At 43.7% G+C, this 16,472-nt stretch overlaps 1 protein-coding gene across 1 annotated transcript in view; it reads left to right on the forward strand.

Moving 5' to 3' along the window:
• The window catches only part of NHS (NHS actin remodeling regulator), a gene marked incomplete at its 5' end in the record, with an annotated part of 259,114 nt that overhangs the window by 111,799 nt on the left and 130,843 nt on the right, over positions 1 to 16,472 (forward strand). The window lies entirely within an intron of this gene.

The raw sequence follows: 16,472 nt of genomic DNA on the forward strand, positions 1-16,472 counted from the left end.
TATGAAAGGCAGGTTCTGCTTGATCAACCTTCTATGACAAGGTGACCCGCTTAGCGGATGAGGAAAAGGCTGTGGATGGTGTCTACCTAGACTTTAGTAAAGCCTTTGCTACTGTTTCTCACGTCATTTTCCTGGAGAAACTGACAGCTCATGGCTTGGACAGGTGTACTGTTCGCTGGGTAAACAACTGGCTGGAGAGCCGGGCCCAAAGAGTTGTGATGAGTGAAGCCAAATCCAGTTGGTGGCCGGTCATGAGTGGTGTTCCCCAGGGCTCAGTATTGGGGCCAGTTCTGTTTAATCTCTTTATCAATGATCTGGACAATCTGTGAACTAATGCTTATCTCGTTTTGTCTGGAAATTCTTGTTTCTCACTGTAAAATCCATTCTTTTCCTCAATTTTCAATCCTGTATCAGCAGCAAGGTGATTATTATATATTTGTATATGACTGGCACAGTAGGTCCAGTATAAGTAGGTACCTTACATCACATCACAGGGCAAGTTAACAAATATTCCCAGTCAAGAAAATAAAAGGTCTAAGTGGGCATCTGTAATACAGAATAAGTCTGTCCTGGATATTTTTTTCAGTGCTTTTCTCTGCTTAAGTGAAAACCAGATCCCTTTGTACAGTCAAAACTTTTAATCTTTCCTTTCTCTAAATTTTTTCTCTATTTATCCTTAAAAAAAAAAAGAAAAGAACTGCAGTCTGCAAATGAGGCCCTCATCTTCCCTCCCATGCTTCCATATTGATGAGATGAGAAGAGATGAGAGATGAGGATACTGAGGCTGTGTGGCTGTGTTCCGATCCATCATTGCAAAGAATGCAGGGATGCTGTTGCAGAGAAATGTCGCAGATCCATTATGGATTCTTGTGGCTTAAGGGTGTGCACCTCTATGTGTGGGGCGCAGTGCCTCCTGTCTCTGGTGCATGTGGCTGTAAAGATACTGTGGAAATTTTCCTACCTGGAGATCATCTAGTGCACCAGTACCCCTAGCGTGGTATTAGGGCCTTTCTTTGTTTTTTGAGACAGCCCAGAAGGGCTGGGCAGCTTTTGAGCTCTGCCAGCCTCTTCATGGGTCCCAGCATGGATCAGGAGGGATGTTTAAGCATACATTGGGGTGAGGATGCTCTTTGTTTCAGTGCTTATTTGACATGAGGTCAGCAATGCTGAATGAGTCCCAAAGAGCGTGGCTGGGGGGAAAGTCCAAGTTCAGCTGCCTTTGCTGCAGGGCTGATGTCAGAAGGATTTACCCAGCTCTGGGGACTTTTGTTTGGGAAGGCTGACCGCTTTTCAAGAGACAATGGCCACGCCAGGGCCAGGGCTGGAAGCAGCGGGAGACGGACGCATGGTTGCTGAATGGGCGCAGCCGCCGCACAGATGGAGGGATCAGCCAGAGGAACAAAAGTAAAGCTGCTGCCAGCACATTGCTGAAAGGAGACGGGCAGGACAACGCGCCTGGGCTGGCGTGGGAGCTGCCTGTGCGGGTGCCGTGGAGCCAGCAGGGCTTAGCGGTTACTTAGGTCCCCTGAGAGAAAGACACAGCCCTCATTTTAAATGGGGAGAATGAAAGGAGGCTCGCCTGCTGTCTCTCGGCATCAAAAGGGTCAAATCCCAACAGGGGCTGGCATTGCCCTCATACCTGCCCAGCGGCTTCTGTGGATTTAGTGATGAGCTGAACAGGTTTTCGCTGGATAACGTGGTCCCAGGGAAATTGCTAGGATCTCTCCTTCACCATTACACTGAAGCAAACCTGTACATCCATGGACATGCTTTGGCTTGCAAGGAATTTAAGATTTCTGGTCCTGAGGTCTTCTTGCTCATGAGACATGACTTCACAGAAGAGATTTTGAGATTTTGTTCCAGGAGTAAAATCGTACTTGTGAATGACCAGCTTTGGTTGGAGAAGGCATCTTTGCAGGTTGAGTGGTTTGTTTCTTGCTGCTCCAAGTGGAGCTGTGGCCACCGCAAGTCAAGTGTGAGGTGCACGCAGGGAGCAAACCTGTGCTTCTTGTGGAAAAACCACACAGGTCAGGGGCAGAGGTGTGTAGGCAAGATGCAATGGCAAGGACCCCACATGGCTGGTACCAAACACAGCTGAGGGGTGCCATACTCTCTGGCCAGCCCAGACATTCATAGACACACTTTTTCCTCTTGGAGTAAAATCCTTCTTTCTGAAAACACCAACATATTTGCTTCTGCTCTGGTGATGGAGTAAGTCATGTGTGTCACTAGGGTTTTGACTCTGCCAGTGGAAGGGTTGGCCATACCTAGCCAGGAGATGACTTTAGGGGAAACAGCAACAACGTTAGAAGTCTTCTGAGTTGCTTTGAATACTTTTTATGACCTCACTACTCTGAACCTTAGGGGGCTTCTAATTTCCAGCCTAAATTAATTTTGACCAGTTTATAACCTTTGTTCTTGAGACGGCTTCAATAGCCTGCCTTTGATTTTGAGTTTTTTTCTCCATGATTAATTTAGAGGAGGCACCAATACAATCCCTCAGCCTTCATTTTGCAAGACTAAAGCTGAAGTCTTCAGCATCTTGTAATACAGATTCACAAATCCCCAGTTCCTAGTATTTTTTTTTCTGTTTCAGAGCTTAGCTAAAGGGCATTCTTGGAAATCTTACCCAAAAAGGGATGTGGGAAGTTACAGTGCTTTGTCCCTCTAGGTTTTTTCACTTCTACTAGGCTAACTGGGAGAGTGGTGTGTGTTTGTGCATGAATACGTAGAGTCCATGCACATGTGCATATTTCAGATGTGATATCTGAGAATTGTTATACATATCATATTTTTGTACAGATAAGTCCTTATATATATTCTCTTGAACTACTTGATTTATTTTTTTACTCCTTACTGTATCAAAGAACACAAATAACTTTGTAATTTCAGAAAGACCCAAATCAAAATTACATATCAGTTCAGTATAGAAAAGGTACCAAATACAGCCTTGGAAATCCCACCGATCTCTGGTTTTCATCTCTTACAGAGAAATACTTGTTGAAGTAATTTCATCCCTGTCAGAGAAGCGAGTGAAAGAAAATGTTTCCAGGGAAGTTGGTATTTCAGAGATACAAGCTTTCTGAGGAATTAAAAAAGGTTACTCTTTTAAAGCAGCTGGTGCTGCCAAGCTGAAAAACAGGCTGTTTTGCTGTCTAGTCTTTTTAATTTTGATTACAAAGAGTATTGCCGGCTTGGATGATGGGGCATTTGGGAGTAAGCTTTTTTAAAGAAGTGTTGAAAAATGAAAGCAGATAGAAGAGAAATATGTTCATGAGCAAAGGGTAGCAGCCACTGAAAACACCCCTTCTTTCCAGCCTCGTCTTGCAAGGTGAGCACTGCCAAACCCATCTGCGATGCCTTGGAGCTACTGCCTGGCGGGAAACCCTTTCATTTTGGTTTCCATGGGCATTAGGCATACTTTTTCTTAATAGTGCCTTCATTTGGAAGCCAAATATCATCTCACTGTGCTCCAAAGGCCATTTTCTTCCAAAGCTACTCTCCAGGGTGACCTAATGTTATTTAGTGTATAAAAATGCCGCATTTTCTATCTCTGTTTTTACAATGGTGTGGTTTAACTGGTGGCAAGTATGCTCTACCCAGCCTGTGGCACACTTTAGTATCCCAAAGAGATACTGGAAATGCTTGTGCCAGAAGAACCAGATGCTGCTGTCTGCTTGCATTCAGTAGCTGGGCTAGTGATGCTCCCATGGAGCAGAGGCTGACAGTCACTCCTGAGGGCAAAAACAGCTTATAAGGGATCTCAAAACCTGCATCTGGATGCCAGAATTCAACCATCTTGTCTTTGAAGAGGTAATACAGGGTATTAGAGTCTTGCAAAATCAACCATACTAGAGGGTGAGATCCTGCATTGTGGCTGTGCAAGGGTCAGTGGAAAAATATGTGGGCCAAAAGTGGCCTTTGAGCTCCTGTTACACACCAAAGCTTAGAGCTGACCAAGATCTAGTTCGTCTCTTGCCTCAGGTCTGCTCTGCCATTTGCTGGCTACCCGCAAGTTTAAATGATTGCCATATCAAGGAGAGGGGACTTGGCCAAGGGGAAGGATGCTTTGGCTGTGTGCTGTTTCCTCAAATACGTTTATGACAGCTTTGAACTGCTATACTCTTATGTCAATGACTCTAGTCCCAAATCTTATTTTTATAAACAGAATGATAGTTATTTTGAGATAACTCGTCTCATCAGTAAGGCAAGGGCTACTTTCTAAAGTTGTGCGTGATGTATAAGGTCTCTCTGCTTCTATAAAACAGAAGTAAAGGCCTGTAATATGCCCAAGTCATTCCCCGATTATTATAACAAGCAAGGAGCTCTCTTTAGAGCCCTTCCTACTTTCCTGTAATATGATCCCAAGAGCTCTCCAGTGAGCTTCCAAGCCTCTCGTGCTGCCAACAATTTAAAAGCTATCAGATCTGGAAGAAGAAGGGCATCCCAGCTGGTTGATACACTGTGCTCATTTCAACAAAATACATGGGGTCTCCAGAGTCAAAGGTGTTGAAGTGACCTTCATGTGGTAGGGTGTTTAATGGTCAAGCAAGGTTGCAGAGTTTGAGCACAGGAACCTCTGCCTGCTTGGACATACAGCCAACAAATTCCGTTAAGGCCTCTGACTTATAAAGACTTCACATTATCACATGGTACTTACTTTAGAATACTACATTGTTACAGATACAGGTGAAAAGGCAAAGGAGCAACTGAAAGCATCTGACAGGTGTTGTATGCTCATTTCGCTTCTGAAGTGTGTTCTGTTTTGCTTCGGCTATGGAGGTTTATAAGGAAAATCCAGTTTGAGAACTCAGAATTGGCATTAAATATAGCATTAAAGACCATCTTGTTGGAAGGCAAAGTCACTCAAGATAAGCTGGAGTAGTTGCTGCTGCTTTTTTTGGGGAACAGTGTATTCTTGCTTGAAAGATACAGAGTGGGGAAAAAAGGCAAATAGCAATGATAAAAAATGCTGCTTCTGTTTCTGCTGCTGAGTATCCTGGCAGCCTCAGCACGCCAAGAGGCTGAGTGCAGCCTTATCGCTCAGTCCAAGACTTGGCAAATTAGGACCAGCATTAAGCTGTTTATGACTGCTTTTAGCTGTCTTTTTGGTTATGAGCTCACTACAAAATTGCCAAAGAAATACTGTTGACAGCTGACTGGGCTTCCTTAGACAGATGGAGAAAAGGGGGAACTAGGAAGAGGTTGAAAGAGTCTTTCCTCTGGATTTTACTCAGAGCTGGGACCAGTATTCACTGTGCATGTTTTGGTGAATTGATTTCTGGTCCTGAGGTCTTCTTGCTCATGAGATACGACTTCACAGAAACTCTGTCGTTAGTTCAGCTCCTGCGTGGACTTACTCCAGCCTTTATTTTTTACTTTGATTTTTATTTTCATAAATAATTGCAAATAACAGACTAAGGGCACACAGAATCACAGAATCACAGGATGTTAAGGATAGGAAGGGACCTCAAAAAATCATTTAGTCCAATCCCCCCACCGGAGCAGGAACATCTAGATGAGGTTACACAAGAATGTGTCCAGGTGGGTTTTGAATGTCTCCGGAGTAGGAGACTCCACAATCCCCTGGGCAGCCTGTTCCAGTGCTCTGTCACCCTCACCGTGAAGAAGTTTCTTCTCACATTTAAGTGGAACCTCTTGTGTTCCAGTTTGTATCCATTGCCCCTTGTCCTATCATTGGTTGTCAAGGAGAAGAGCCTGGCTCCATCCTCGTGACACTCAGCCTTTACACATTTATAAACATTAATGACGTCACCCCTCAGTCTCCTCCAAGCTAAAGAGACTCAGCTCCCTCAGCCTTTCCTCATAAGGGAGATGCTCCACTCCCTTCATCATCTTTGTTGCCCTGTGCTGGACTCTCTCCAGCAGTTCCCTGTCCTTCTTGAACTGAGGGGCCCAGAACCAGACACAATATTCCAGATGTGGTCTCACCAGGGCAGAGTAGAGGGGAAGGAGAACCTCCCTCGACCTACTAACCACCTCCCTTCTAATACACCCCAGGATGCCATTGGCTTTCCTGGCCACAAGGGCACAGTGCTGGCTCATGGTCATCCTGCTGTCCACCAGGACCCCCAGGTCCCTTTCCCCTACACTGCTGTCTAACAGGTCATTCCCCAACTTATACTGGAACCTGGGGTTGTTCCTGCCCAGATGTAAGACTCTACACTTGCTGTTGTTATATTTCATTAAATTTTTCCCCACCCAACTCTCCAGCCTGTCCAGGTCTCGCTGGATGGCAGCACAGCCTTCTGGTGTGTCAGCCACTCCTCCCAGCTTGGTGTCATCAGCAAACTTGCTGACAGGGCACTCTATACCCTCATCCAAGTAGCTGATGAATATATTGAATAATACTGGTCCCAGTACTGACCCTTGAGGCACTCCACTAGATACAGGCCTCCAACTAGACTCTGCTCCACTGACCATGACTCTCTGGCTTCTTTCCTTCAGCCAGTTCCCAGTTCACCTCACTACCTGATCGTCCAGACCACACTTCCTCAGTTTATCTGCAAGGATGCTGTGGGAGACTGTGTCAAATCCGTCAGTTTCCATGAAAGTCTGTATGTGTCAGGAGCAGGGAGGGAACAGGACGGAGTACATTTTGTTCTGGCCTAGACATGGGGTGAAAACAGATGGCAGAGAACATCCCCGTATGTGCAGCCTCTTTGCTGCAGGTGCAAGCTCATTTACTAACACTCCATCATTGAAACAGGGGTCTGGCCTCAGCCCAGCATCAAGCCGTAGGGAAAACACTTAGGGGAGCCTGTCTTGTGTCATCGTTGCATGGTCAATAATCCATCCATTTGTTTGTCATAGTTATGGTGCTGGCAAGAGGCCCAGTCTCAGGTACTGAGGCTGAATGAGGTCTGCACTGTTACTGGAAATGGTTTTATCTTGATGAGTTCAGTGCCTTCACAGAAACTGTAGCCTGTAGGAGACATGTTGCAACTTTTAACCCATTAAAAAGATGTTTATATTAGAGGATCATTAATTTTGTCCATGTACTGTTGTATTGATCCAACTTGTAGTGTATAGCTGGTGAACGAGACTTGCCTGCCTGGCCCTGGTTGAAATTGAGTGGATTTTGTGAAGGTGGATGAGAAGGAAGTTTATTCCATTGAGGGCATTGTGGCAGGTGGCTGCCACATTGCAAAGGAAACCTTTTTATAATCATTAGAATAATTTTTGCCTGAGTCCCTCTTCCCCACCTTTTCTTAATTCTTTACTACTAGGAGGCAAGCACCCAACATCCATGGTACTTATAGCCATGAGAGTTTGACCTCATATGCATTTTAAATTCCTGTTCATTGCAAGGCACTCTTTGGATTTCTTTCTTTTCAGAAACAGGCTTTTAGATTGTAATGTGAGAGACGAACAGGGATGAAGATGCACACACACAATTTAATATGATAGAATCCTAATTTGCCAAAAGAAGAACAGATACAGGCATAAACTTTGATTACAGTCTCAAGAAAAATTAAAGAAAATCAAAATTCAAAATCTGTGCCCAGTGGTGCACCACAGTTTCACACCTGCGTCATCTCGTGTATCTCTGCATACGCTTTTTCGACCATAATATGAATCTCACAGCTTGTGTCTACAAAGACGGTTTGAACTTGAGGTTTCATTTACACAGGATTAAGCATAAAAATTACTGTCTATCTGTCATATTTCTGTCTTCCTCTGTGCACACACATCAATGATGAAATGGATTGCAGAAATTTATGAGCAAAAATCTCATGAAAATTGGAATGGCTTATGCAATAAACTTAACTACATAAATAGAAGTTTATTGGTGCTTCATTGCATCTTTCAACACTGAATTTGAGGTTATGAAACATGAATAAACATTGTAATTGTGAAGTTTCTAAACACAAGCAGTTGGAAGTTGATAATTGAGGCTTGAGAAAATGGCTATTTGACTTTCTTATGGGACTGAACAGACTAGTCAGAAAAATCTGATGGGATGTATTAATTTAGGAAATATTGATCACCAGAACAAACCAGTATATTCCTCTTTAAAGAGAGATTGCTCAATTTAGTCTGACCACTGGTGTACTGACTATCAGAAGAAGATGGGTCCAGTCTCTTCTCATTGGTATCTGGTGACAGGACATACTGAAATCACAGGAAATTCCATCTGGAAATAAGAAAAAGCTTTTCTGTGGTGTGATCAAACACTGGAGGATGTTGCCCACAGCAGCTGTGTACTCTCCATCCATGGAGATAATCAAAACCTGACTGGACATGACCCTGAGCAACCTGCTGCTGTGGCTCCTGCTCTGAGCAGGGGTCGGGCTGGACACGTTCCAGAGGTGCCCTCCAGCCTCAGCTGGTCTGTGAGTCTGATCTAGAGAGTTTCTGTCCACTGTGGCTGATCAGCACGGTGCTGAGAAACCTTTTTTCTGAGGGACCTTGTGGCTTCTGGTCTTTTAAAAGTTAGACACCTAAATCTCAACTGGTTTTCTCTGCTTCTGTTGTGGTCAGTGGCTGCTTATGGAAGAGCCATCTCTCCTGTGTGCTAGGTGTTTAAGATGGACAAGATATACATTGCATTACAAAGGTCTCTTATTTCCCTTTCTTTACCAACTCAGACTTAGAGGTCTAGTTTTTAGAGCCCCCCTAATTTGGGTGATTCCTACCATGAGTTTCTCTCAGTGGCTGCCCACCCATGATACATACAAAATTATCAAGCACCTGTGAAAATACCAACGATAAATGCATTGTGCCAGCCACACTTTCTCCATGTGCAAAGTGAGCAATGGTGACAGTGAGCCAGGTTTGTAAAGCATGTTGAGAGCTGAGAACAGACACTCTCTAGGGAACTCTGGGCTCTGTCTGAAGGACAGCAGTGCAGGGCAGCAGGAACAGGGCATGCAAAGAAAACAAAAGTCAGTGCTGAGAACTTAGCCCCACATTGTGCATCTTGCAGGGGCTCGCCAGATCTAGCCCCACAGATTGAACATGCTTTAGCAGCTGGAACATGGTAGATGTGTTCCTGAAGCACATCTTGCAGTTTGGTTTTATCTGAAAGAAATCCAGTTTGCACACTCCCAAAGCATTCTGTGATGTGAACCAATGCATGGTGTGTGGGTACCAGAGGGAAATTCACTTCCAAGGCACACATGTGAACAGGACACAAAAATGTGAGTGTACCTCAGGAAAGTTAGAGAAGATCAAAGTAATTAAAAACAAACAAACCAAAACAAACAAACCAAAACCCCACAACAACCACAAAAACAAACAAAAAATGACAAACCAAACACCGCCCCCCCCCCCCCCAGCAAAATGGACAAAGTGCATTGCAGTAATACTACTAACAGTGCTCTCTTAAGAAAGGAGACAATACAGCAAGAGGTGGTTTTGTCAATACAGGGTTCATTCTGCCTAAAATGTAATTTCAGAGGTACTGAAATTGTTCTAGAAAATGGGTTAAATTTGATTAGTATTTTTGACAGAGAAGAGGAGGAAGTGAAGGTTTAACAAAGTCAAAACATTTCATTGCAGCAATTTTCTGAACATGAAAATATGTCATTTTCAGATTTGCTGTATTAAACTTTTCAACCCTTAATTCTGAAGCAGTATGTTAATTTAAAAATATGATCTGAATTTTGAAAAATCATAGAAGGCAGCTTTAAACTATGCTATGTATGTAAAAACAGAAGCAAGGATTTTGTTTTTATCTAACACAATAGAGTCTACAACCTTTTGTGATATATGAAGTCTTGTTTTGGGTGGGAGAAGGTAAAAAGAAAGAAAATTGGAGGAATGACAAGTTCGTGCAAATGTTTAGGTTGGGCATGGAGTGTATTTCTTGTCCATTCCACTTGACAATTGTGTGTGGCATTTATTATATTCTGCAAAACGCGACTGTGAGTTTCATAGGCAAGAACACACTTTAAATAAATTTTATTGATCATTTCCTATCTTCATTTCTGCAAAAGAAAAAAAAAAAGTAAAAATCAGAGGATATGATACAGGAAATTCTACTTAGCTTTGTAGCACAGATTTTGACGACAGGCTTATATAGATAATTGTGACTTCTCTGCTCTTGTACAGCAGAGGTTTCCAGGAATGTCACTGCATTGAGTTGTGCCCTGTGTGTATTCTCATACCATGGTTTTCACAGTTGCTACTGGATGCTGGTTTTGGGGGGAGTTTTGGTTTTTTTGTTGTTGGTGGTGGTTTTTTTGTGGTGTTTTTCTTTATTTGTTCTCAAAGTATGAGCTACAATGGCCACAGACCTCTCAACCATAAGTTTAGTTCCACTTTCATTTTAAATATGATAAAGCTTTTAGTCCAAGTGGATGCCTATAACAAAATAGGATTAATTTCCGTCCATCCTTTTCATAGTTGTTGCTATTAAGTTTTTCCTGGCTAAAAACTTCATCTGTGAACAAATCTGCTTCCTGCATCAGTCTGCAGGTTATCATCTGCCAGAGGGATTTCCATGTGCAGGAGCTTTCTTCCAGTTTAGGTGCTGCTTTTGACTGTTTTTCACATTCCTTGTCCTTCCAGCTGCCCAAAAATGGGGCAGAAGAACTCAGTTATCAAAGATGCCATGCCAGGAACTCATCCCAGTGCAAGGGGTCCTGCCGGTAGTGACCCAGGGCCATTGCCTTTGCCTGTGATGGGACCCCGAGCAGGGCAGTCCCTGGCACTGGGAAAGTGAATGTAGAAGCTGGAGAGAAGCTGCTGACAGTGTCATTTTTCCCTTATAGTGAAACAAGTCAATTCACGTATTGGTGCAACGTCTCTTGGTCACACCTAATACTTTCACAAGTACACAGAACAGGAGATTTCCCTAACAAAGCCAACAAAATGTCAGAGAAATTCGCATGTGCATTTTTCATGTCCACTGCTCATCTCCTGAATCACCCAACTTATCCAGAGGTGGAGCGCCTGGATATCTAAGCATGGAGCGTTCCATCCTGCCATGGAGGAGAAAACACTGACATTCACCTGGCGCTATAATGTAGGTCATGCATGTTGCAGCACAGCAACTGAGCAAACGTGAGCACTGCTGAATGGGTCTGTGGATGGTCCTGAGAGAAATAACAAGCAGTTTGCTTGTTTCTACCTTCCTGTCTTTCCCTTTTTTCATTCCTCCACCTCTCCCTGCAAATCCAATACCACTGCTGTCAAAAATACGTGGGTGCTGGCTCTGTTTTCTGTCAGTTCCTACTCACTTTTAGAGCCGACCATGTTTACATAAGTGCAGCATACATGGAGTTCAGGGTTTTTCAAGTATCAGACTTTCTCTGAAATGATGCGCTTTGATTTCTGTCCGTACCTATGTAGGTACTTAGTGTCTGCACAGCTGTTGGTGAGCTGGAGGGAGGAGGTGCACTGGCCCATTTTAGCTTGGGTATAAGTGAGACTGAATTTTCAGACATTTAATACTTGGAGAAGAGTGAGAGAACCAGAAGAGTGGCTATATAGAGCTCTGAAAGCCTGAGTAAATGAAGCCACAAGGGGTGATCTTATTTACTCATAGAAATCAAGGAGGAGATCGCCATGTTAGTCAGTCAGGGGGCATTGTAGCCATGAAGGAGCATGATAGAGGGGTCTTTACTATTAATATGTTTCAGCACCTTAATAGCATGTTAATGTGGGACTCTCAGGGCAGATCACCTGGGAGCAAGACATTGGGATGACTTGGAGGAAAACAGATAGATGGAAACCAAATCCCTCACCGGTTCTCCATAGGAGCTAGTAAAAATGTTCCTGGTGACTGAAAGTCAGTAAGTCTGTCCCCGAGTTGCTTTTCCTCTGCTGCTCAGAAAAAGCTGGAGGAAAGGCAGAGACATGTTGCTGTGCTCCTCAGCACTCACATGGCATTGTGAGGACCCAGGAAGACATGCCGTAGGTTGGTCTGTCACAGACACTTACCTTCACAGCACACAGTGACTTCTCCCAGGGTGCAGCAGAAGTACAAGCCAACCTTGGTAAGGGGGAAAAAACCCAGAAGTTAGCATCAAATGTCCGTTTTCATCTCAGCTGCTTTCCAGGTTGCTGTGCACTGAATTGTCTGTTTATTTGCCCCTGGAGCTCTTCATTCCAGTCTGTGTGATTACATACTACTTTTTTGGCCCTGTTTGAAGACAATGAGGGGGTGTGTTTGTTCTGGTAGCTTTAGGGTAAGAAATAGTAAAAGAGGTACCATCTCCTCTGTAGTTGGGAGGAAGAGGAACGATGATTCTGTTATTACAACAGACTCCATCCTGGGGTTTGCTAAGTCCGTGCATGGACATGCACAAATAAGAGGAAGAACAGAGAAAGGAATAAATGGAAACAGAACAGTGGTACTGAGCATGCTTAAATATTTAATGTTATTTTTCAAGGCAGTCTTTCAACAGAAGACACTGCTCCATGATCAAGGAAAATTCACCCATAAAATGTAGCCCATGTCTGGGGTGGGATCTGGGGGTCATTTCCCAGCACACCTCACATTTTTTCAAATCATTGAGTATTTTTAGGAAAGGAGGGGAAGTGGTTGTGAGTTTGGGTGGTCTTTCTCTAGGTCCCCAGAAGCCAGAGGAGAAGACAAGAAAATGGCAAAAATAGGCTTTCTCCCTAGATTGGCCCTCAAGCCTGAAACAGACCTATAAAACACAAAGTCCATATCCTCGGAGATGGGGGAGCCTCTAGGGCAGAAGCTGTTGTCAGCAGCAGGGATGGAGGGGTGCAGGAGGGAAGGGAGCCCGGGCTGGGGGAGCTCTGGGCGTGGAGGACACAGGGTGCCTGGGACCCACAGCTGCCCCTGGCACTGCTCTGGGTGCAAAGGCAAAGAGCAGCCAGAGCACCCCTCTGTGCTGCCGGCCTCCCGGGAAGCTTGCACCCCATGTTGCTGCCCTGCTCCTCCCAGCTGACTGCAGCTTGTGCCTGGAGGAGCAGAATAGCTTCCTCCGTGTTTTGTGATCTTATCTGGGGAATGATGAATGTTTTATTTCGCTGGGTTGGGTTGTTTTGGTTTGTTTTCTAGGACAGGACTCTTCCTGAGAGGATCAAATTAAGCAGCATCACTAACTGCATTTTTTAAATTTCTTCTTTGTTTTCTTCCATTCCACATTTTCTCCTTGTTTACAGATAGATTTTACGCAAGATATTCAGGGAGATGAAAAGCAATTTCTGAGTTCTGGGAGAACCAGTAAACCACAGGAACCTTCCTGCAATTCAGAAAAAGGCTGGGGAAGCAGAGAGGAGAGGAGCAGCTGTTATCGTAGCTGGAATAGGCTGCAGGACACAGCTGACAATTTCTGTGTAAGAAGAAGAACCATGCATAGATAAGCTTCCATAATCATCAAGAAACTGAAAAAATCTGAAGTCCATTCAGGAGGACTGCATCATTGCCTGTTGGCTCACCCGTATTTGTTTTAAGGAAGACTGGGGTGAGAGGGAAAAATGTGGCATGGGGACATGCTTCAGTTCTTTATCACCATGACCAGTTTGCAAGGTCTTGCAGATTTTTTCCTATTAAGAGAGGAAAAAAGTCTTCAAGAGTGAGTTGAGTAACAGATGGAGGATCGTGAAAATGGCTGACAGTTGTTTCATGTCTCTGGCTGTAGAGAGTTCATTCACATTTGCACTTGTCTGCATGTACTTGGTACCCATCAAAATGAACCTCTTAGACCTGGTTCATTGAAGTGTATGTGATCAACCATGGATACAAAATTAATTCCAATGAAATCAGTCAAACTACAGACGTATTTAAAGTTAGGAATGTTCTTAAATACCTTGTTGAATCAGGGCTATTGCTTTCATCTTTTAGCATAGAAAATATGTTGGGGGGAAAAAAAATCAAAGGATTTTCCTCAGGTTTTGGAGAGCAGATAGGAAAAGCTTCTTTCCTGCCAAATAAACAAAATCTCACATCTTTAAAAGAAATCCATACCCATATGCAAAATACAAGATAAAGATGAATAACTTGAGGGCAGTAACATGCCTGCCAGCATGGTCATATCTGTCAGAGAAATTCTGTGGTAGGGAGGTGCTTATCCAGGTGCAATGTCAATCATAGAAAAAGATAACAATTTCGCTATCAGATTTCATGTTGTGTTAAAAAAAGTTATGGAGGAAAGCATTCCTGCATTTTCAATAGTAGTGAGAGGTCTTTTGTCCCATATGGAGGAGGGAGAGAGACACTCGTAGGGGTTTGGGTCAGTCTGGTTTTATTTTAAGGTGTAACTTGGCAATCCCAACCAAAGGACACTTGTATGGCTTTCCTTGTCCTGTGATGCACAGGAGATGAGGCACTATTACCTAAGGATCTCCACCATGATTAGTGAAACCACCTGAGCCGAGTTTTTGCCAAGGGGAGTTTCAGACTGTGGGCTGAGTACACCTTTAACCCTATCTGGGTAGTATCCTGTTTTTCTGCGTTACATATAATAATTTTTGTGATAAATCTAGAAAGCTTTCACAATTTACAGTCTTTATGCTCTCTCTGTGTCACATTAAACCTTTCAGGACTTCCATCTCTTCCACTATTTTTCATTTTCCTACCAAAATCGTGGGTTTTTTTCCATCTGGTTTCTCAGCTTCTGTGATGCTGCTTGCTCAGCTCTTTATTCCCACAACGTTCACATCCAGTCTGCAGAGTTCATACAGAGCTTTTCTACAAATCCAGACCCCTTTCTGCTAATGGTTTTATCTCAAGATATGGGGATCTACCAGTGCAGTGACCTAGAGAATGACTGTATTATGTATTTCAGCCTTTAGCTCTCTGTAAAAGAAGCACTGGCTTTTCATTTTTATAATGTCTGAGTTAAAAAAGAAGGAGTGGTAGTTTGTTTTTTTTCTTTAACTAAACATCACTTCTTTTCACCCACATTGGCTCAGTATTACCTCTCTTCCCCTCTTAACTAAGATGAGCAACAAGGGGCTTAGCAATCAGAGAAGGAATGGGATCGGTTTGGTGGCTCCTGTAGAACCCCAGCTTTTTATAGTGGTGTAATTCAAAGTGCCAGTGATATACTGGGGAGAGTCTTTGGGACATAGTTGTCTCCGTTTATGAAGTGGCTGCTTCTGTTCATGTTAACACGTTAGACACATCATCATGAATGATAAAATGGTGCAGAACCCCTCCCTGAAGTGCAGGCTGCCCGTTTCTCCGCCAGCGCTGCAGAGATGTCTGCAGCAGCTAGGCTGCCATGACATGGCACAGCTGCTCCTCTGAGATTCCTCTTTTAGCTGCTAATTCTTCAGTCCTTCATCTCAGACAAAACCCTCCCATGGAAGCCTTTAAGGCACCGCATTTTCCTCATTTGTGGTCTGCTGTTCTTTTTCTTTTTCGCTTTTCCAAACAAATAAATCCCAAATCCCTGAATATATTGATTTGATGATGTGTGTGGACAATGATGTCACTACTGATGTCACTGATAAAATACAGATACATAAATGCATCAAACACACTTTTCTGGCCAATTCAAAGACTTGCCCTGAGGGGGTATGCTGTGCAGATTGACACAACTAAAGGATGGAGCACTTAAATAAGCATTGAACCTAAACAACCCAGTGATGGAGTGATTAAGTTAATATGCATCTTGTTTAGCTTGCACTGGGCTTAGTGAATTTCCAGTCTCTTTTTTTTAATCCATCCTGGAGAGAGAGATGAAATTGGTATCCTTTGGGATACATGGTCATGACAAAACTGAGCAGAGGAAATACACGGTGTGACACACCAGGCTGGAGAGTTCATCTCCAGTAAGAGTGCTGTGGAAGAGCATCCAGAGTGGAAAGCAAGAGTGGGAAAGAGGCAGAAATGCAGGCAGAGAAAGGGGGGAATAGGGGCTATGTTAGAGCAGTGGATGGAGGGTCATCATCCTCAGTTTATTGTCTCATTTATTCCCCGGGCTTTTTTGTCCTTCTTTGGGTGCCATTTGGGCTCAGGGTGAGTTTAGCCACCTTCCTTCATTGGTGTTCTCCCATACTTGGTTCCCTGTGTGAGTGGCAGAGTATCTCTGGTTCATTTGAAGTTTCCTTTCCTGTATCAGCTTTCAGAGTGGGGTTAAGTCCAGCATCACAAGAGCCCTTTTGCTCTGCTATAACCCTCAGGTTTCTCTCCTGCACAACTGCTGCTGGCCCAGTGGTTCCCTGTCATTTATTACTGTGCCTGATTCTTCCAGTCTTCATGTAGAAGCCCTTCCTTATTCATATTGAATTATAGTGTGGTTATTCAGGGACGAGAGTTGTACTCGGTGATCCTTGTGGGTCTCTTCCAACTCAGGACATTCTATGGTTCTCAGAATGTTTTTCCAACTTGAATTGTAATCCTGTCCTCCAGGGCATGGGCAGTCTCTTCCAGCATGGTGTTACCGGGAGTCTTCTTTTTGCTCCTTCCTTCCCCCTTTTAAAGCAAGCATTCATGCTTACCATTTTCCAGCCTCTGGGCCTTCACTCATCTACAAATTCTCAGAGATGACCACTAATGAGTCTGTTAATCATTGTTTCTG

This window comes from Streptopelia decaocto, assembly GCF_964273445.1.
Source record: "Streptopelia decaocto genome assembly, chromosome: 1".
Lineage (NCBI taxonomy): Eukaryota > Metazoa > Chordata > Aves > Columbiformes > Columbidae > Streptopelia > Streptopelia decaocto.